The sequence below is a fragment of the Ovis aries genome, chromosome 16, assembly GCF_016772045.2.
Source record: "Ovis aries strain OAR_USU_Benz2616 breed Rambouillet chromosome 16, ARS-UI_Ramb_v3.0, whole genome shotgun sequence".
Classification (NCBI taxonomy): Eukaryota; Metazoa; Chordata; class Mammalia; order Artiodactyla; family Bovidae; genus Ovis; species Ovis aries.
In genome coordinates this window covers 2,053,795-2,074,360 of record NC_056069.1, presented here as the reverse complement: position 1 = coordinate 2,074,360, position 20,566 = coordinate 2,053,795, and the positions used below count along the sequence as shown (strand labels likewise).

Below are 20,566 nucleotides of genomic sequence, written 5' to 3'. Positions count from 1 at the left end.
AACTTCTCTAAGAGTAAATGTCTCCTTATGGCTTACTCATCAGCTCACTCATCCACAAAAGTGTTTCTCAAACACCTATTATGTGCCTAGGACTATAATAGGAGCTCCTATTATATAGACAATAAGGACCCGACTCGTTGCCTCTGCAGTTGCTTTACATTGGGAAAAGAGCACTGTATTGATGTCAGGAGATCCAGCTTGTATCAACATTCTGAAGACAACTGATTTTCTGGTAAATAATTTTACATGTCTAATCTCCAATTGTTCCGCCTGTAAAGCGGGACAATAATCCACCCATGTCTAACCCCAGAGATGCATCGTAGGATCAGTGGCCTCTACGGTGCCTTGAGCACACTGAAGTTCCCTGCAGGAGCATCGGTGGTTGGACCATGAATCAGCCAGTGAGTGAGAAGCCAGCAGCTGTCAGGGCTAACGTCTGCCAGCAGAATTGAGGGTATCTCCTCTGGGAACCTGGTAAGGCAAGCAGTGACCATTCACCCTCCAGCTGGGGAAAGGCACTCCAGAGTGTCTCCTGCAAGAGTCCCCTAGGCTGCCAACTTAATCAAAGGAAGTTCCCTGCCCAGGGCAAGCCTGTGGTGGATGGGAAGCTTGGGGTGATGCAAGTGTCTCCAGGGATCCCCACTGCTAAAGGGTGTCAGATATAACACACCATAGCTGTGGGTCTGGAAGTGTTGTGTTTGAACCAAGTATTATATCTGTATCACAAACTACTATCTTTGTCAAAAAAAAAAAAAAAACTGCTAAAACCAAAAAATGAAAAAACTTCTCCCTTTGTTATAAAATTATAATGTGAAAAAACTCCCAATTCCAGGTTTACAGTTCAGTGACAGTGATAGAAGGAACAGCCTCGATGTCCCCAGGAAGCTCCTTCTGCACTCCTCCACCAAGTCTTTAGGGCAACTGAATGTTCTTCCAGTTCATGTTCCCAAGAGTAACTCCCAAAGATATGGATTCTCAATTGCTTCTAGGTTCTTCCCAATTAGGACCTCAGGGATAGCATACTTTCCCAGTCAGCAGGACTAGCTGTGTAATTTGTGGGGCTCAGAACAAAATGAAAATGGAAAACTACTTGTAAAAATTCCTCAGAATTTACAGACAGCCACAGGGCCCTTCTGAGCACTGGACCAGGTCACACACCAGGGAAGGCAGCGCTCCTACGGGTGACCACCACGCACACGCACCACAAGTCTTCAGAAAACACGCAGAGCTGGCAGGAGTGCAAGGAGCAACAGCGGCGACACTGCTGGGCACTGGGACCCGGAGCCTTCTCCCTGGGGGTCAACTGCCCTGGCCACCCTGGAGTCCAATCCTTCCGCCTGCTGAGGCCCCCAGCGGGGGACTGGTGAGTCTGCGAAATTATCCATCCCTTTCAAACCAGACAGAAAGCCACCATCACTGCTAACTTCACCAAGTCCCACGGAAACCAAGAAACAAGTTTATTATTGTTTATCTTTCCAGCAAGGCTGGATGCAAGAGGGGACGAATCTTCCGAGTTAGAGGTGTGTGTGTGGGGGGGTGGGGGGGGGGGGGGTGGGCACAGACGTGTGTATCTCCTCTACTCCCTCCATCTCTTCTGTGAGGAGCTTCCTCCAAGAATTCAGCCAGTGGCCACTAGAGGTCTTTCCTTTTCACATGGTAGCTGCCGTGCAGTTTTTTCGGCTTTTTATTTATTCCTACGTGAGCAGACCCACTACACTTCTTGCATATAAACAGTGAAAATTACAACATAAAGGACTTATTATTTCTTCTTTGGAGTAATTCTGCCGCTGGCCAAAGCCTGGCTCGTTTTGCAAAGAAAGGAAGGGCATTCTCTGCAGGTAATTCCACTGCTTCAAGGTAAGAGATCTGGGTAGGTTTTATTTTTTGTGATCCATCATCCTTTCAGAGCAAATGCTATCATTTCTTGGATAATAGTTTACTTTTAAAGCTTGGGCTTAAATGAGCCCTGGGATTGTGAGCTTGTGTGTGTGTGTGTGTGTGTGTGTGTGTCTCAGAAAATCCACCATGGTCGGAACTGCAGGCTGCCCCAAATGTACAGATACAGATCCGGAATGCTTGTTATTTCCAAAGGCTTGTTTGAATTTGAAGGGGGTGGCGGAAGCAAGCAACAAACCTCAGAGGTCAAGTTGCCTGGAAATTATCTTGAAAAGGCTACTTGTCTTAAGCCTTCCTTAGAGAAACTTCCATGCTTCGTTTTAAATGAAAATAAAAGGGGAAGGGGATTCCCGTGCCCGTCTCATTTGGAGAGAGTGACTATTTTATGAAAGAAACCACTATCTTTTTATAAGGATTTGTTCAGTTCATTGATCAATCAAAATTACTTTTACCAGCTTGTTCATCTCTTGATTCTAACTACCTCGTAGAAAAACCTGGCTGAGTGCCTTCCAGCAGGATCTGTAGTGTGCTGTGACTGAAGTTTGGACAAGTTACCTGCATTTGGCTGTTAATGAGAAATGACAGTGCTTTACTTCCAGCTGGAAGCTTTCTTTTTTCCTGCTATGGTGTCTAGCCCACTTTAGTATCAAGTCTGTCCGAAATCACACCCATGTGACTGACTGATTTGTGAACCGGCAAGAGACACCAGCAGCAGGTTCAAATTCAGTAAAGGCTCCTCTTTGTCATTTAAATTAAGAGCCCAAAACCTCTGTTCATCACACAATGAGAGAATGACAGAATCATGCTGTGTCTCTCTCACGGGTATCCCCTTTTCAGCAGAGCCCTCAGCTCAGCAAGCCACTTCTTGCTCCCGGTCCTCTTCCCCTTTCACAAGTTTGAGACCTTCCGTATCCACCATGTCTGAAGGTTTAGAAAGAGCTGTAGGGGTTGGGCGTGGGGGAGAAGATCAGACTGCATTTGCTGTAGCAACTCAGACCTTCCTGATGTTGGCACTGCTCAAACTTTACAGCATTGGAGCCCAGACTCCCAGCCCTGCCAGCAACATGGCAAAGCCTGAAGGCAGCCTGGGGGACAGAGGGGCAGGTGGACCCCCTGCTGTTCAGGCTGCCTAGAAGGTCCTTCTTGCCATCCTTGGTGGAAATTTTGTGGTCAACAGATATTTACTACCAAGGTGTGAGGCAGCCACTCACCCATACCCGAGCAGCATTCCAGCTGCCCAGATAGGAAATTGCTTCTTAAAACCGAATGGCAGGGGGATCCGCATTAAATTCCGGAGAGAAATAGTATCTGCGATACTGGCACAGACCAGGCAGAGTCACCTCAGCTCCATCTGGGGTGGCTTAAAGTGTAGCTGATGAATCACAGCATGAAGAGACATGGTTTGAAACTAGGTCAAATGTGTAAAAATAAATGCAATCATCGCCGGCACTTGGCTGATGAGGGGCTACTTAACGCCTTGAGTGGCAGGGCTTATTTGCCGTATAGAACCCTCTTCAGTGATCCACGACATTCAATCCTCTTAATTAATTCACCCCATCAGTAAGCAGGGAGGTCCTGCACACCTGGGAGAGAATTGAAGCTCCAAAGGAAACAGTCAGGGTCTCTTCGGTGTGTGATGGCAAGAGAAAATGAGAAACCCAATATTGTGTCGTTAGTATTAATTAACTGGGATACTGGGTGATTGAGATCAGGAGAGTAGCCCTCTCCAAATCAGTTTACTCCTTTGAGTGAAAAACCACTGTGATTATCATATGACCATCATCATCCTCCTCCTCCTATCGATAAGGCCAATATTTCGGTGCACAACACTCAAACATATCTATTTAACCTCTTCTAAAGCAAACACACCTACACACATGGTTAGGACCCTGCAGGGCTGAGTGAACCAGGAAGAGGTGATCGGTCTGCCCTGCCTTGAAGACCTAACAAAACAAGGGGAGCGGGGCATGGTGGATGCGAATGCACCCCTCCCCACCTGAGGTTAGTGGGAGTGACGCGATCTCAGAGGGAGGGAAAGAGCCCACTTCGGGAGCTTGCTACCTAAATGCCAGCATTACTATGCGATGCCAGCTGGTGACATGTTGCCATAGTAACTTCAAATAATGTGCTCTACCAAAATAAAATAAAATACAGAGCGCCAAGGAGAGGAAAGAAGGGAGGAAAGTTTGCATGCCGAGGGAGATGCGAAGTTTTACCTGTGGGGCTATCCCTTTCTTCTGGAGCCTAAGAGTAGCGAACGCCACGCTCAGGTTGCTTCCCCATTCACCCGCATGTCTGCCATGTGGTTATGTAACAGATTTGATTTTTGGGTGGAATTGGTACTGTCTTTGTGATAGATCCAGGACCGGAAGTGGGAAGCTATGGTGTCAAGGAAAACAAGGACTCTAAAACCCCTTCGTCTTAGCAGTTTGTCAGGAAGCTGAGAGTTACAGTTTGCAGCAATCTTTGGGGAAAGCAGTGCATGCAGTCTGTCTTAGCAACCATTACACGCCGGGCACGGTGTTAGGTGCAGCAGTGAGCCGGATGGATAACACTCTTTCCAAAGAGCCTACATCTGGCTCTGCCACGATGTAGAACATCAGGTGGAGACCTAGGAGCCAGACTGCCTGAGTTCAAATCTCAGCTCTATCCATCATTAAGCACGTGACCTTGAGCAGGGTCTTGCATCTTAGAGTGAAAGGGAATAGAAATAGTTCTTGCTGCACACATTTTTGGTGAGAATTAAATCAACGTGTGCAAACCTCTTAAAATATAGAAAGCCCTCAAAATGATTAGCCATTAGTATTATTGCTGTTGTTGCTGACTGTGACCCTGAAAACCTGTGCAGCTTGGTTAACTGAAATTTCTGACCTGGACAGATGAAATGAGGACTGCAGCTACCCTGACTGTCTGTGGATGCATCAAGCACTCCCAGTTGCAGTTGGGACACGTGGCTAAGCGTCCTTTGACTCTGAACATGGCTTTAGTCAACAACACGTCCAAAGAAAAGCTGTTTAGTAAATAGAGCGTGTGCCTCTTTGAGCAATGCATGATGGGAGGTTCTTTTTATGTGGGACAGTTGCTGGCAGGTAGGATAGGATGAATGACAAGAGTGCCCAAATTGTTCAAAAGCCTGAAATGTAACCGTTTTCATCGGAAGCTTAGTACTCCAGCTGTCTGGTTTTCGGAAGTGCCACTCCTTGTGTGCAGTGACATTCTTTGGTTACGCAGGAATCCTGCTGTGTGATAGAGTAAACCAAGTCAGCTTCCTTCAGGGAGAAGATTCTTAATGGGCACAGATCCGGGGGTGTTGTGTAGCCTGTTCCATGTCAAAGCGCAACATCACAGGAGGACAGGAAGGTGCCACTTAGATGCTGTGCACTCTGGATACAGCTGGACACATTCTGTCTGTACAACACAGCAACTCTTTGGAGCTAGCTATGTGCACCCCTGCCTGGCACTGTGGGCATTAATGATCAGCTCTCCAGAAACACTAGAGCCAGACAGAACCACAGGACAGCGTCTCCTCAGAGAGCTCTTCTCACTGATGAAGAGCAGGTGGGGAGAGGTAACAAAGCGGCTTTGAATCCAGGCTGGAAGGGCCGACCGAACTGGCCACACATTCTTCCTTTGAAATGAACACTTTCTGATCTTGGCTGGAGCCTGTGCAGGTGGCTCTGTAGTGTGGGGTCACTTTAAATCTTCCAAAGGATACCGTGAGGAGTTTAATCACAAAGGGAGGTGGAAGGAAAGCAAATTCTGTTCATTCATTCCATGGGCTTAGGACTCTACCCTTGTTATCTCATTGAGTCATCTCAACAGCCTCAAGAGGTCAACTTTATGCCCATTTTACAAATGAGGAAAGTGAGATCGTAGAGGTCAAGCAGTTTGCCTAGACAGACATTTAGAACAGGATGGGGGAGGGATAAAAATCTGGGTCTTTCTGACTCAAAAACCTGTGTTCTTTTTGTAACTCCATGCTGTTTCTCATCTCATCACTGTCAGCTCCACCTGGGCAGAGGAGTTTGTCTTTTATTCATTGCCGTATCACCAGAGCACAGAATTGAACTTGCGCACAGTATAGGCTCTATAAGTATCTGTAAGATGAGAGACTGAACTTCTTATTCTTCATCTTACAGGGATAACTCCCTCAAACTCTGAAAAGTTAGGGTTGTGTGTAAAACATCTATGCCTTAGGAGAGGACAGAAATGGAAGACTTTTTGCTCTACTCCTGGATTACTGTTCTTATTCCATCTAAAGTTATATTTGATTAGGTCAGAGTGAGATCATGGTTTCACACTTTCCTTAATTTAACAAACATTTCTTGGGCACTTACTGCGTTCCAGGCAGGGTTCTAGGTGCTTTGAACACACATGAGTCACGAATGAGATTAACAAGGGATTTGTTCTTAAGGGAGCTTCCCTGGTGGCTCAGAGGATAAAGCATCTGCCTGCAATGCAGAAGACCCAGGTTCGATCCCTGGGTTGGGAAGATCCCCTGGAGTAGGAAATGGCAACCCACTCCAGTATTCTTGCCAGGAGAATCCCACTGACAGAGGAGCCTGAGCGGGCTACAGTCCACGGGGTTGCCAAGAGTTGGACACGACTGAGTGACTTCACTTCACTTTGTTCTTAAGGAACTCACACTCCCACTAGGTAGAGGGTCAAGGATGGGGAAACACAACGCAAGCCAGTGAATACATAAGTGAGGTCATTTTAGGCAGTGATATCTGCTGCTAATGAAATATTACAGAGAAATGAGATAGAGACGGGAAGGGAGATGAAGGTGGCCTCTTAGAAAGCTAACACTTGAGTGGAGATCTAATGATGAGAGTTGGTCATGTAAAACTCTGGCAGAACAGCATTCCAGGGCAGTTAAGTAGCAGATGCAAAGGCGCTGAGGTCAGATGCGCTTGGAGTGCTGGAGGATCCAGAAGAAGGCCAGAAGGTACAAAGTGAGGGAAGGCAAGGAGAAGAAGATGAGGTCCTGAAGGCTCTTGAGGGTCAGGGGCAAGGACCTGGGTTTTCTTCTAAGTGCAAAGGGAGGCCATTGAGTTGGGTTTTAAGAAGCTCACGCTGGCTACTGTGTGTTTCAGGAAGCTCCCTTTAGGGACGCAATTTGTGTGTCTTCCCATACTCTTCCAAGACGCTGGAGTTGTTTCCAGGTGTGACCATGCCCTCAATGTCAACTCTCCTGGTTTGCCGTAGCATCACCACCTCTCAGCAAGCATTTCTCACTAAATGACTATTTTATAGCAGACTCTTGGCCTTTCTTCAGCAGGTGAAACTCTAGTTTTACGTGGATCTCAATTGTCTTCAGGTTCACTGGTTTGTCTCCCTGTCATTTAGAACTGAGTGAAAGGGAGGGAGCCTGCTCCAGCATCTCCCAGTCTATGATGAAGGCCATTCGAGCTCATGGAAGCTGAGAAGGCTGCTTGCTAGGAGAGGGGCTCTCATTCTATCATTTAGGACACCTCAGTTTTTAACTGAACACAAGATGATTTTTCTAAATGTTTCTAATTACATCTGCGGAGATGTGGGTGGGGAAGTTCACAAATGTGACAGAAAAAGGAATTGTTTCAGGAACAAGGATTTATTCTCGGCACACACACCAATGATGGTCTTCCAAGCTTTACACTGGATGCCTCAGGAAGGGCCGCACAGAAAAGCTTGTGTTGAGTCCTAGACAGAACAGTACTGTTCTCGCCTCTCACGTTCCTGAGAAAAATCAAAGCCAGGAGCGTCACGAGGATGCAGGTTATGCGTGAGCACCCTAAGCAGCTTTTCATCTCCTGCAAACATTTGTATCCAGGTTGCATAAGACACCAAGGTCAACCTTCAGCAGGAAAAATTGTCATAAAAGGATACTATGACTCATAAAGAAGGCACTGTGGGCTAAAGGATAACAATAATGACTATAACTTCAAGGGCTAAGTGTGTGTCGGGCAGTGTGCTAAACCCTCTGTTGATCCATCAGTAAGGACATTTTATAGGACTGTGGCCAGGAAAGGAAAGAGCTGGGAGAGAGAATTAGTATCGAACAGACATTCCTATGGCAGACACTGAGCTGAAACATATGTCAATTGTCACAGCAGCTACCAGTTACTATAGGCCAAGCACCGGGTGCGCCTTATTTCAATGAATCCTCCCAACATTCAATCAAAGTTGGTAAAACTACATGTACTTTACAGATGAGGGAATCAAGGAGCAGGGTGGCGACATGACTTGGCTGGCTCAGCTTAATTCCAGCATATTGGTTTCTAATCATTATATCATCTTATTAATATGAAAAGCAATACCTCCAAGTATCATAAAGAAGGAAGTGCATGATATTTCGCTCCACCATGCCTGCTGCCTAACCTTGAACACTGTGTGTGTGAACGTGCTCAGTCATGTTAGACTCTTTGTGACCCCACAGATTTGAACCCACCAGGATCCTCTGTCTGTAGGATTTTCCAGCAAGAATACTGGAGTCGGTTGCCATTTCCTGCTCCAGGGGATCTTCCTGACCCAGGGATCAACTGTGTCTCCTGTGTCTCCTGCATTGACAGGCAGATTCTTTACCACTAGGGCTACCTGGGAAGCCCTAACCTTGAATATTAAGAATATTCAATATTCATTTCAATCCAGTAGACATCTAAATGTTAAGGCTATTCTGAAATCTCTTGTGCCTAAATAGAGAGAGAAGGATGGGTGGAGAGATGGCTGGATGCAGCTAGGCTGGCAGATTACATAGGCAGATGGACTAACTGGTAAGCACTGTCACCTATTTATGTAAACAAGACCAGCCCTCTAAGGACTTTGCCCTATGGCGTATGAGTCTCCATGATTTTAGGTTCAATTGAGGATAACCCCTTCATTTTCTGCATTGCTTGGGGTTTTGAAGGCCAAGAAGGGTTCAGTAAGACATGCCAACACAAAATATTAGGAAATACATGTGGTTTCTCATAGAAGCAGCCTTCCTGGAACACACTGGATATACTAAGTACTGGGATCAAACGTCCGCTCTCTTCAACATACTCTGGATCTTTGGACAAACTGCTTTACCTCGTGAAGCCTCAGTTCTCTGGTCTCTGAAATGGGGATAACGGTGCTGACTATAGGACTGCTGTGAGGATGTGGTGGAATGTGGGTGCAGCGGGTCCCTGCGGATACTGGCAACACCAGAGGAACTCAGAAAGCCTCCCTGCAGTGCTCAGCCTCAGCCCTCTTTGTGGTTCTCTAGGAGTAGTGAGTTGGTCAGCTGGGGGAGTATGGACTTAGCTTCTGGCTGACTCGTGGAGGATGATCTAAGCCTCCCTGTGGACCTGGGGAGCTGCACTGTGGGTGATGATTGATACGCGCTCACCATGCCCTCTGTTTCCCTGCACAGAGATTCCAGGTTTCAAGGAGTGGAGGTCAGGCAGACAGTGGGCTCACTGTCACAGGCAGCCAGGCATAAGGGGTTTCAGGAGGGACAGTTACTCTGTGCAGTAAATGGCGTCTTTAGCTGACCCCTCCTGTTTCCTTCATGAGGAATGATGACAGGTGAAGACAAGCGAAGGCCTCACACATCGTGCTCTAAACTTCAAGCTCAACTTTTCAACCGGGCCTCTCCTGGCACCTCCCCCAGGCCCAGCTGCCCCTGCCGCGGGCAGTGGGCCAGCCCCTGCACACTCAGCTAAGTGGTCTGACAACCGCCACCAGGTGTGTGCTGAGGCAGCCTCTGTGCAAGCTCTTCGTGCTGTTCGACTCAGTAGTGCATAACTGAGGCAAAGACACACCCATGGTGTGTCAGTCCACACTAGTGGAGGGTTTTCCCCTTCCCGAACAACTCCTCATTCCCAGCTAGTCAATCAATAGCAAATACTTACTCAGCACCTATTATGTCTAAGGAACTTTATCAGATATGCTCATGGTTCTTACCCTGCAAGTCTCAGACTCATAGGGAAGATTCTTTTTCTTCTTTTTTTCCCTTTTCTTTAGTGTTTTTTTTCTCTCCTTTTCCTTCTCCTCCTCCTTCTTCCTTCTCTCTCTCTCTCTCTCCCTGTCTCTCTAATATAGTAGTTCTAACCTGGAGGCAATTTTGTCCCCCAGAGGGCATTTAACAACATCTGGAAACATTTTTGTCTGTCATACAGAGGGAGGCGGGAGGTCGACATCTATTGCATAAAGGCTAGAAATGCTGCCAAACATCCTATAATTCACAGTTCAGCCCTAACAACAGAGAATGATCCAGCCCCAAATGTCACCAGTGCGGAAATGAGAAACTCTGATCTGCAGAGAGACGCACGTGACGGTGCTGAATGACAGATGCAGAATGAGAGTTCCTGTTTTCTCTAGGCGTTTAAGAAGTGGGAATAACCTTTGTAGTTAGGAATGCTCAGGAGAAATTTCACAGAGCATGTGGGCTTGAAGAATGACAAGAGTGAAAAGATGAAGCGAAGAATGGGAAAGGACGATTGCGATAGGAAAAACATTTCATTTGATTAATTTGATTGATTGGTGGTAACTGCCTAAAGATCTGTGAAAAGAATGATTTTAATGCCAAGTCGTAGCTCAGCAGTAAAGAGTGTGGCAATCGATTAGTGATGTCTGCTCTAGTCAAGGGAGGGGGAGGGATAATACTGTTACATGTGCTGAGGAATGAGTGTTCCGTGTTCTACTTTGACATGGAACAGCGGGAGGAAAGAAGCAGAGGTGAAAACAAGCAAAGTGCTTGGTGCAACAGAGGTTCACAGAGAGAGATTACAGGAGATATGTAGAGGGGCAGACTGGAAGCACCTTAAATGCCAGGCTGAGGGCTTTGAATCTCGATCTGTTGGTAATGGGATGTCATGCAGGCACCTGCCTACTGGGCTGCCTTCAGGCCAGCTCTGCTGACAAGGTCTTGAGAACTAAAGAAGGCTACCCAAAGTCCTTGCTCTTCATTTCTATAAAGGGAGGACTATCTCATCTGTTAACAGTTAAAACTGGCAGAATTATCATGCTCTGGTTTCTACGAAGCTGATTCCAATGATGAAAAAAATCCTATGAAGCTGAACTCAGAGATAATTTTTGAAAAGCTGACTCTACAGGTTCACGTTCATAAGCTCCTGTGTAAAGCCCTTTTGGATAGAGCATTCCTTCTGATGTTATTCACACAAGAAACAAAACAAAAGAAAACCTCAAGGAGGAGGGGACGGAAGAGAGTGGAAGTACATTCCTGGGGCTCATGTTCCAGCTGCCCCCTGATGAGGATGAGGACACTGCCCTGCCTACTGACCCTCCGCTGCCCGTCAGCCCCCAGCTCCCCGGCTGGCCGGCTCCTCCTCAGGCAGTTTCCTCTCGGTCCTAGGAATGATACCTCATTGATTTATTGGCTTGCAATTTTCCAAATGACATCATACTCCTTTTTTTCTTCCTATTCTTTCCCTTTGCTCATCTCACTCCTCTTAAATTCCCATTTGTCCCGCTTCCACTTCCCTGTCCTTTGGAATGGTAACAGCGACTTCCAATTACCATCCTCCGCAGTCCGCATCAGCTGCCTGCTGACTCCCTCTCCTGTCACCATTAATAAAGGTGATACTGCAGCTTGGCATGGATGCAGGCCCTCCCCCACCTGCCCAGCCCTCCCCTTCCAGGAGCAGGAGGCTCCCTGGCCCTGGAGCCCCTGCCTCTGACACTTGCCTCCTGCACACATCTCCCATCCCTGTGTTCTGCTCCACACCCAATTAAAAATCAAGGGGCCCAATGAAAAATGCCAACCAGAGAGCTGGCCTGGCGGCACCCAGATATCAGATCAACTTACTACAGCCCCATATCTACTAATTCCATCTAGAAAAGAAAAAAGATGTCACAGTTGTCTGGACTGATTCTTTCTTTAAAACCCCTGCTGACTCTTTCACCCTGGTAGGCCTTGAGAAATCCTAGCAAAAGTCTAATTGAAGTCAAAACTTAGAATTAAGAGAGTTGATGAGAAGGGTGATTCTTGGGAGTCCTTGTAAGCACAAACAGGAAAGCCATGGACCAGAGATGTTAGGTGGTTTCCCCAAGGCCACACAGCCTCTGGAAGTGGCAGAGCTGGTTCTGACCACAATGCTGACTCAACTGTACCATCACCTACCACCTCCAAACACTAGCCCTTGAGTCTCCAAGTTTCCCACAAACAAAATGACTGTTCTTTCCCACTTTTTTCTCAGCCAAGGGGTTGTACTGATTCCCGAATAAATAGACCTCAGCCAAGGCTGATGTTTGAGATACGCATTCTTCTTTAACTTCTTCACCACTTTGGGGAAGAACAAGCTATTGAGCACTAATTTCATCTTTCAAAAAAATTGAATGAGTGTCTCTATTACCACTGTTCATCCCTACTTTGATCTATTACATTCTGTGCCCAGCATCCAAATATGGTTAAGAACATCAAATTAAAAACCAAAAGATTTATCACTGAAGTCACTCTGTGTAATGAAAATTGTCTGTGCGTTGAAGTGGCCTCAGGGCAGGAACAGGGCTGGATGTGGGGGCTTTGCTAACGTCACTTGGCCCTGAGATCCTCCAACACACAGCCCACAGGCCTTGTGTAGCTCACAGAAATGACCTGTTTGGCCGGAAAGGTGTTTTAAGAACAACTGACTTTTTGTCAACATTTTAAAACGAGAAGCTATTATAGCATAAATTGTGGCTTTTCAGCTTCTCTGGGGTATTCGGCAGATTCAAAGATACCCATTCCGCACTGAGCATGGCAGCGCTGGGAGCTGCCTCCTGAAGTGGGAAGGGGTTGGGGTGTGGGGGTGTCTAAGCACTTTCTAGGTAGCCACAGCCTGGCCTCACTCAAGAGTGACCAAGTCATCCTGGTTTGCCCAGGACTTTCCCAGTTTTAGCATAGAAAATCCTGTGTCCCAGCAAACTTCTCAATCCCTGGCAAACATCCTACCTAGTTCCTCTTTTATATACCTGCCTGGGTCCTGTGGGCACTTGCAGGTAAGGCCTCTTCCCTGCTGCTTCCTTCATGCCCCCCTCCTGCCCCCTCAAAATGACATTCAAGTCTTCCCACCATATGAATCCTGTTTCTTTCCTTGCCTCTCTTTCCCGTTTCCATGCCATCTACTCTAAACTTCTCTTCACTCTCCTGGTGTTTCCCCAAGCAAAGGATGCCTTCTTTTATATACCGTGAAGTCTAACCCATGTTTAAAGACCCATACACGTGCCATCCCCTCCTCCAGGAATCCTTCTCTGCTTCCACCTGATGCTCTTCTGTACAGACAGGCACTTCCTCTCTCTGCTCCAATAACACTCAAATCTTTCTCCTTTCATTGTCCTCGCTGCTGTTAATACAGCATCAAGTGAGTAGAACCTGGGGATGACTTTTCCTAAGGACACAGAGAGAATCAGAATTGTGACAAGACAAAAAAAAGTAAAAACTGTAGAACTTACTTTGAAGTCCAAGTTTGTGGTTGTGAGTTATTCACCTAAATGATAACTGGAAACCATCCCACGGTGATATGTAGCATTCCAAAGTCCAAGAACATCTGGGTCTCCTGAACACTGACATACAACTCTCCTCCTGCCTGTAACAGGGAATTGTAACCATATACCCAGGCATCTGTGTTCTCCACTAGCTCTGGAGACACTGAAAGGCAAGGACCTTCTTCCATATCCTGTACCCTCTATGATGCCTGGCAGATAGAAAGTGCTCAGTTAAAGCCTTCCCAAATGGGTGAATAAGTGAGTGGGTGAACTCCCATCAAGAAGACAGGTGGACTCCCACTTGCTGTGATTTTAGAGAAAAACCTCTTCTGAGCTAGCTCAGGGCCCACAGGACTCTGTTGTGTTAGCTGATTGCCCTGAGCCGTATCATGAGATAGAACAGCCAGTCTATAATTGGGGCCAAGCTGTCATTCTTTTGGTCATTTCTCATAAGATTACAAACTGCTGACAGCTTTAGGGTCACTTTTGATAAATAAAGAGAATTCCAGCATCTAGCTTCATACTGAACATTTCCCCTGGGACATGCTGTGGGCAGCTCATAGTAAACATGTCACCACCATCTTTCCTTTCTCAGACTCCTCTTCCTCATCCTTATGCACTCTGTCTCTGAACCACCCACTAGCTCAAGATGACACTCTAGCCCTAGTCCTTGATTCTGCTCTCCACCCCACCTCTACCCCCTCAATCCATAAATCACCGAGCCCTGGAGATCAGACATTTGTCTTGAATGTGTTCATTTCTCTGCCGCCAGTCTCACCGCCTGATTGAAGCTATACTATTATCACTACCTGGATTATTGCAGCAGCTCCATACGTGGTCCCCTGCCTCTGACTTTGCCCCCTCGAGTCTCCATTTTGCAGTCAGAATGTGATCTTACTGAAACAGAAATGAGACCAACTCTCACTCCCGCTTAAAACCTTCAACAGACCCTACTGACTCTTAGAATACAAATTCAAACCTCTTAGCACAGGGTGCTATTCCCTGCACGATTGACCCCTTTCAGTTAATTTCTTCCCCTCTTCCTACTCGCTCCTTTAAACTCAGGCCACACAGAATTGGTCTTGATTCCAGCCTCAGTATGTGCGCGCGCGCACACACACACACACACACACACACACACATAATCTGCCTCATCACTTCTACTGAACTTTGTAGTCTCATATTTGAAATCTCTTCCTCCAGAAATGCTTTGGGGATTCTCTGCAGCCCCGCTGGGTTGGAGGTCCCTCTCTGAGCTCTCCTGCCCTGGAATCATCACTCTGGTGACACTGGTCAGAGTTTTGGGGAGCCCTCGCCTCATCTGTCTGTCTCTGTTGTAAGACTGTGAAGGCAGAGACTGGAGTAGGGTCCTACTTTACTCTTATATCTTCATCTGCAACATAGTGCCTGGACTTCCCTGGTGGCTCAGATGGCAAAGAATCCACCTGTAATGCAGGAGACCCGGGTTTGACCCTTGGGTGGGGAAGATTCCCTGGAGAAGGGACTGGCTACCAGCACTCCAGTATTCTTGCCTGGAGAATTCCATGGACAAAAGAGCCTTGCAGTCTATAGCTCAAGGGGTCACAAAGAGTTGGACATAACTGAGGGACTAACACTTACTCACTTGTACACGGGTACTCAAAAAATGTTTGCTCGATGAATGGATATATGGTCTCAGATGGAAGAGTAACTGAGACATGGATTGGGAAGGTACCTAAATGGCATGTGCTTATTTAGGTCTGCTTTGAGGGGAAACACAGATGGGTAAAGACCTCTCTTCTAATCAAAAGGGTCCCTTGAGGGAACTGGACTAAAGTCTGTCATGGAAAGCAGTTTGTTCACATCACACTCAAGTGTGATGGCTTGAGCCTGAGGGGGAAGATGCTGGAGTCCCAGTTGTTCTTTCCAGCCTCCTGTCCACAGACACAGTAGAAAACAGCGCTGGGCCCAGTGTTAGGAGACCCTGGCCGCAGCTCCAGTCCTGGTGTTTGCTTCCTGTGTGCCCCAGGGCAGGCTGCTTTTCCTCTCTGCTCTCCACCTGTGAATCCAGGCTAGGGAATCAACTCCTCCTCTGAGTATGGTGCCTCAGAGTCAGCCACAGCTGAAACTGTACCCTGGCTTTCCAATTATGAGCTGAGTAGGCCTCCAGGATATGCTGGCTTCTTGGGATATTATGTGGATTAAGTGTAATCACACTCCTCAAAAGTGGCCACTGCAGTACTGCTCACAGCATAAGTGCTCAATAAATGGTCACAATGAAGAACACAGGCACTCTCATTGGCCAACTTGTCAGTGGTTATAAGGTGGCTACACAGAAACACCTAATAGTTGGGCTTTTCAACCTGAAGTCATGTGACACAGCCCCCACAAAAGGGCCAAGTGCATGTATTTATAGCCCCTATATCCTTCAGACAAAGCATTCAACAAAACTGACACTGTGTCATGATTAAGACAATAAATGTTTATTACACTGAATCAAACCACAATTATGCTTCTGCCCTAGTGGGGTCACATATTTCGTTTTGGAATTTTAAAGTCCTTGCAGTTTCAAAGCAAGATCTGTCCTGCATGTGTGTGTGCTCAGTCATGTCCAACCCCACGCAGCCCTCCAGACTGCTGTGTCCACGGGATTCCCAGGCAAGGATACTGGAGTGAGCATCCCCTTCTCCAGAGGATCTTCCCACCCCAGGGATGGAACCCAGCCTCCTGTCTCCTCTTTGGCAGGCAGGTTCCTTGTCACTTGCGCCACCTGGGAAGCTGCTCTGTTCCCTGCTCTCACTTAGAGATCGGTAGGATGTTGTCAAGGAGAGCTTCCCTGGCCTGTGAGGTCAGGTGATTTTCCCGTGAGGACTCCCAGGTCCCCAGTCTCAAGGTTCTGGCTCCTCCACCAAGGAGCATGAAGATGGCTCTGCAGTAAACACATCTTCCTCTGGCACTGGAACCATGCAGGCTGTCACCTTTGCAGCCGGTTAGAACAAGGGGACGCATGGAAAGTGGAAGCCAAGAGGTTGAAATTCTAGACCTAACTTGGCCACCAATGAGTTTAGTGATCTTGGACGAATTTCTTAACCTCCACAGGCAATCATGAAAGCCTACGATTGACGCCTAAAATTAGAGAGACTGCAAAATAAATCCCCTTCCTTTCTTATTCCTTGGATGAGGTTTGGACCTGGAAGTTGTGGTTCGCAAATTTTGCTGCACACTAGAATTATCTGCTAGCCACTTGCCCACACCTTGGGCAATATAAATATAAATAAATATCAAATATAAATATTCGGGGGCAATTCTAAATGTACAGTAAACTTCGGGAATCACCACTCATAGGGAGTCAGGGTAACTCAATAGACAAAATTAAAGCAAGCCACCCTGAATGCAGACTGGCCAGTTGTCTCAAACAATTACTCAGTTCCTATGAAGTTACTTTTCCTCATTTCTAAACTCATAAGGCTTTTACAAGCAATAAGAGATAACGTATGGGGAACCTAGTGCCTTGTTGTTCAAAGTGTGGTTCATCAACAGGCAGCATCACGGTCACCTGGAAACTTGTGAAGAAATGAGGAATCCCAGGTTCCAGTCTAGACTCAATGAATTAGAATCTGATTCTAAGATTTCCAGGTGGGTAGCAGGCCCACTGAAGTTTGAGAAGCACAGCTCTAGAACTCACTGCTACTCAATAAAATGTCTCTTTTGTACATTTGTACCTTCCATCAACCTTCCCCTTTCATTCATCAACACTAGCACACTATGTGCAAGGCCAGACACTGGGCCTTTCATCCAGTGACTGGCACATAGTAGGGCTTCACCAGATATTTGACAATACAATGAATGGATGCAAAGAAGAATCAGACCCGGCTCCTGCTCTCAGGGAGCTTGTAGTGCAGGAGGAAAATTAAGACATGAGCCCCAATATTCTAGGTCAGGATAATAGTAATGACTGATGAAGGGTCCCCTTTATTTGTACACTTGTTATGTGGCAGATACAAGTTAAGCAATTTACAGGTATTATCTCATTGAATCCTCACAACAACTTTGAGGTTAGAGGCTATTATTAACATGATCTGATTATCCAAGGGCTTCCCAAATGGTGCTAGTGATAAAGAACCCAGCTGACAATGCAGGAGATGTAAGAGACACAGGTTTGATCCCTGGGTCAGGAACATCCCCTGGAAAAGGGCATGGCAACCCACTCCAGTGTTCTTGCCTGGAGAATCCCGTGGACAGAAGAGCCTGGCAGGCTCCAGTCCACAGGGTCACAAAGAGTCAGGCATGACTGAAGTGACTTAGCATGCACACGCACTCACCACCTTATACAAACGAGGAAACTGGCACGGAGAGGATAAGCGGCTTGTGCAGAGCAGCACTCAGCTAGTGTGTGGGACTGACGAGGCAGGGCGGCCCTAGCCTCACCACCGTCACTGCGCGATGAAGCCCAAGGGGCAGCTTCTGCCTTAACAGGGCTGACCAGGCCCTTTCAAGGGCAGCCCCCGCCGCAGATGCTGTGGGGGCGGCTACAGGAGGGCCTGCGGGCAGTGGTGCGGTATGCGGGGTTTCTAGTCCCAGCAGAGGAGCTGGCTAGAGGGTGGAAAGCTCCTGGAGGCTGCTTCTCTGACACAGTCCACCACAGCCAGCTACCCCTCTCCCGGGCCTCTCTCAGGTCACTGAGACATTTCACTTGCAAATGCATTCTGCAGATGATGCCAGGCTTCTCAATGACAAGTCCAGGCAACAGAAAGAAAAATCATTGTCTGAGCTTGTGAGTAGGAGGGAGCAACTTTCAGAAAACTGTCTGATGAGGAATAGGGGCTGGGAGTCCCACAACAGGGGTCCCGAGCTCCAGGCCAAGGAGGAGTTGTGGACGAGGACAGGCCTGTGGTCATCGGGGATAAGAGATATAATGGAACTCCCCTTGGCCTTTCTCACCAAACAGAAGAGTTGCCAAAAATCTGCATCTAAACCATGTTTTGGTCAATATAATTTTATCATTCAACAGGAGATGGTGGATGGCACGGAAATGAATGGAAATATTTGTGTTTCAACAGTCCTGTAATTTTCCATACCTTACCCCTTCCCTATGCCTGCATTTCTGTAGGGATGGGAAGCTAGGAATTTTATTTTCTCCATTTGGAATGATGGTATTACAATGTGGACCAGACTCCTGAGCATCACCTGGGACCTTGCTGGAAATGCATATTCTCAGGTTCCACCCCAGACCTGATGAATCAGAACCTTGGGAGTGGGCCCAGGGGTCCGTGTTTAACATGCTTTCCAGGGGGCTCTGACGAGAACTGCTGCCTTAGAGGCTTTTGGGCCAAGCAAACTCACAAGTTTGCTCCAGTGAGCAACTGATATCAGGAGAAAGGAAGAGGGACACATGATGCTGAGAGGGAGGAGAAGGCAGAAAGAGGGAGAAAATGGTGAAAAGACTGCTGGGACCAGGAGCGAGGTGGTGAACTGAGGTTCTGAAGAGCAGGTGTCAGTAACTCCTGCCCTTGGCTGTGCCCTTGGTGACTAGACCCATGGCCCCAGCAGGACGGAACTGGAAAAGCTTCCCACTCTAGGGACACGAGTGAGCAATGGCTACCACAGCAGCAAGCAGCTGCACGAGGACCACTGGGGTCTCCACAGGCACTCGGTGAGGCTGAAGACCCCAGGGGCTTTTCACTGACTCTCTGGGTGGGAAGGGAGGAAGCTGAGTCTGAGTCACTGTCAACGCTAAGTCAGGTCAGGGCTGCCCAGGTGAGAGTCACATTCATTTAGAGAAAACCAGGGGATGATCATCTCCTATCTCATAACTGTTCATCAATATAAATTTATACCCACTGTACCTGGACAAATTTAAGGAGGCACTTCCTGGAAGACCATTCTCAGTCCTTCTCAAACTCTCTCTAGGCAAAGACAACAGCGCCTTGTGAACATAAAACCAAGGGGTGGGACAATCTATGTCGCAATACAGATGTTGCAGGGGCATCCAGGGGAAGAGGCTAGGACAGCTCAAATTTCTGCTTCTGTTGTTTCCTCTAGAGGAGCAGTTTCTCTAGAGCAAATCAAGCCAATATCCTCATCACCTGGCTTCTTCATGGTGGGCAGGTTCTCTCCAGACCCTCGTTTTAACCACTGCAGTGTCAATTCTCACATCCTTGGGTTTCAGCCACCAGGAGCTCAGGCTCTAGTGCCCTCCTGCCTCCCAGCCCTCACCTGGGAGGCCATGGTTGTGGAGCACCCCCAGGCAGCTGCGGCGCTAATGCCTTCTCTGTTCTCGGTGATGAGAAGTCTTCCTCGTCCTCAGTCTGGGCCCCATGCCCTCTCTCCACACTCTGGTTTCTCCTTTGATATCCGCTGCCCACTACACTACCTCAGCGGAAAGCTCTTTCCTTCTCTCTTCACTTCATACAGCCCTACTTCTTTCTTTCTCTGATGTTTTTGAAAATCATTTCTAACTCTCTATTGCACTATTTTATATTGTGTCATTTTAAGCCATTTTTAAGTTCCTAGATTTAAGAGGTCAGAGATCATGACCTACATACGTCTTTGCATTACGCCCACTCCAGTGCCTGACACAGCTTAGGTTTTCAGTAAATATTTACAGAATGATTCTGTATACATAATTGCCTATTTGACAACCTCAGGTGGATATTTTACAGGCATCTCAAACTCAAGAGGCTCAACTTGACTGCTTGATCTAAACCTCTTCACCCACCTGAATGAAGTCTGATCCCCTTCCTTATTTTAAGAAATAGCCTCTCCATTTTCCCAGTTACCTTTACGGACAGCTTCATGCAGCTCTATCTCTCTTCCTGGCCACGTCCACTTTTCAGACAAGTTCTTTCCAATTCTACCTATGAAATATTTGGCTAGACTCTCTATTTCTCTCTACCCCAGTTCAATCCACCACCATATCTTCTTACACTATAGCAACAGCCTCCTAGCTGGTATCTGCTTTCAATCATGCTTCCTCCCTTTCAGGAAGCTACATTTTAAAAACTCCAATTCTTAAATGAAAAAACAACAACAACAACTCCAAGTCTCATTATTCATGTCTAGACTTAGCCACAATAAAGCCTAAACTTGCTTTGGGTCCATCTCCCACCGCTCTGCTCAGACACACTGGCTTTCTCTAAGCTGTAAAAATTAGCTTGTTCTTCATTTTATCCTTCTTAACAAAAATTAATACTTTTTTCCTTCTCAGCACTTGTCACAATTCTTAATTAGGTATTTATGTATGTAATGACTTATTTAATGTCTG

The 20,566-nt window shown here is 47.0% G+C and overlaps 2 protein-coding genes and 1 non-coding gene across 3 annotated transcripts in view; 2 read left to right on the top strand and 1 right to left on the bottom strand.

Moving 5' to 3' along the window:
* DOCK2 (dedicator of cytokinesis 2) overlaps nt 1-20,566 on the bottom strand; it is a 473,410-nt gene that overhangs the window by 114,110 nt on the left and 338,734 nt on the right. The window lies entirely within an intron of this gene.
* Nucleotides 1,679-20,566, top strand: part of INSYN2B (inhibitory synaptic factor family member 2B) — a 126,700-nt gene continuing 107,812 nt past the window's right edge. The window contains exon 1 of the mRNA XM_042233649.2: nt 1,679-1,857. The gene's annotated coding sequence lies outside the window, so the exon portion shown is untranslated. The remainder of the gene's footprint in view (nt 1,858-20,566) is intronic.
* Nucleotides 6,317-6,388, top strand: TRNAC-GCA (transfer RNA cysteine (anticodon GCA)). The gene has a single exon. It is a non-coding gene; the product is annotated as a tRNA-Cys (tRNA).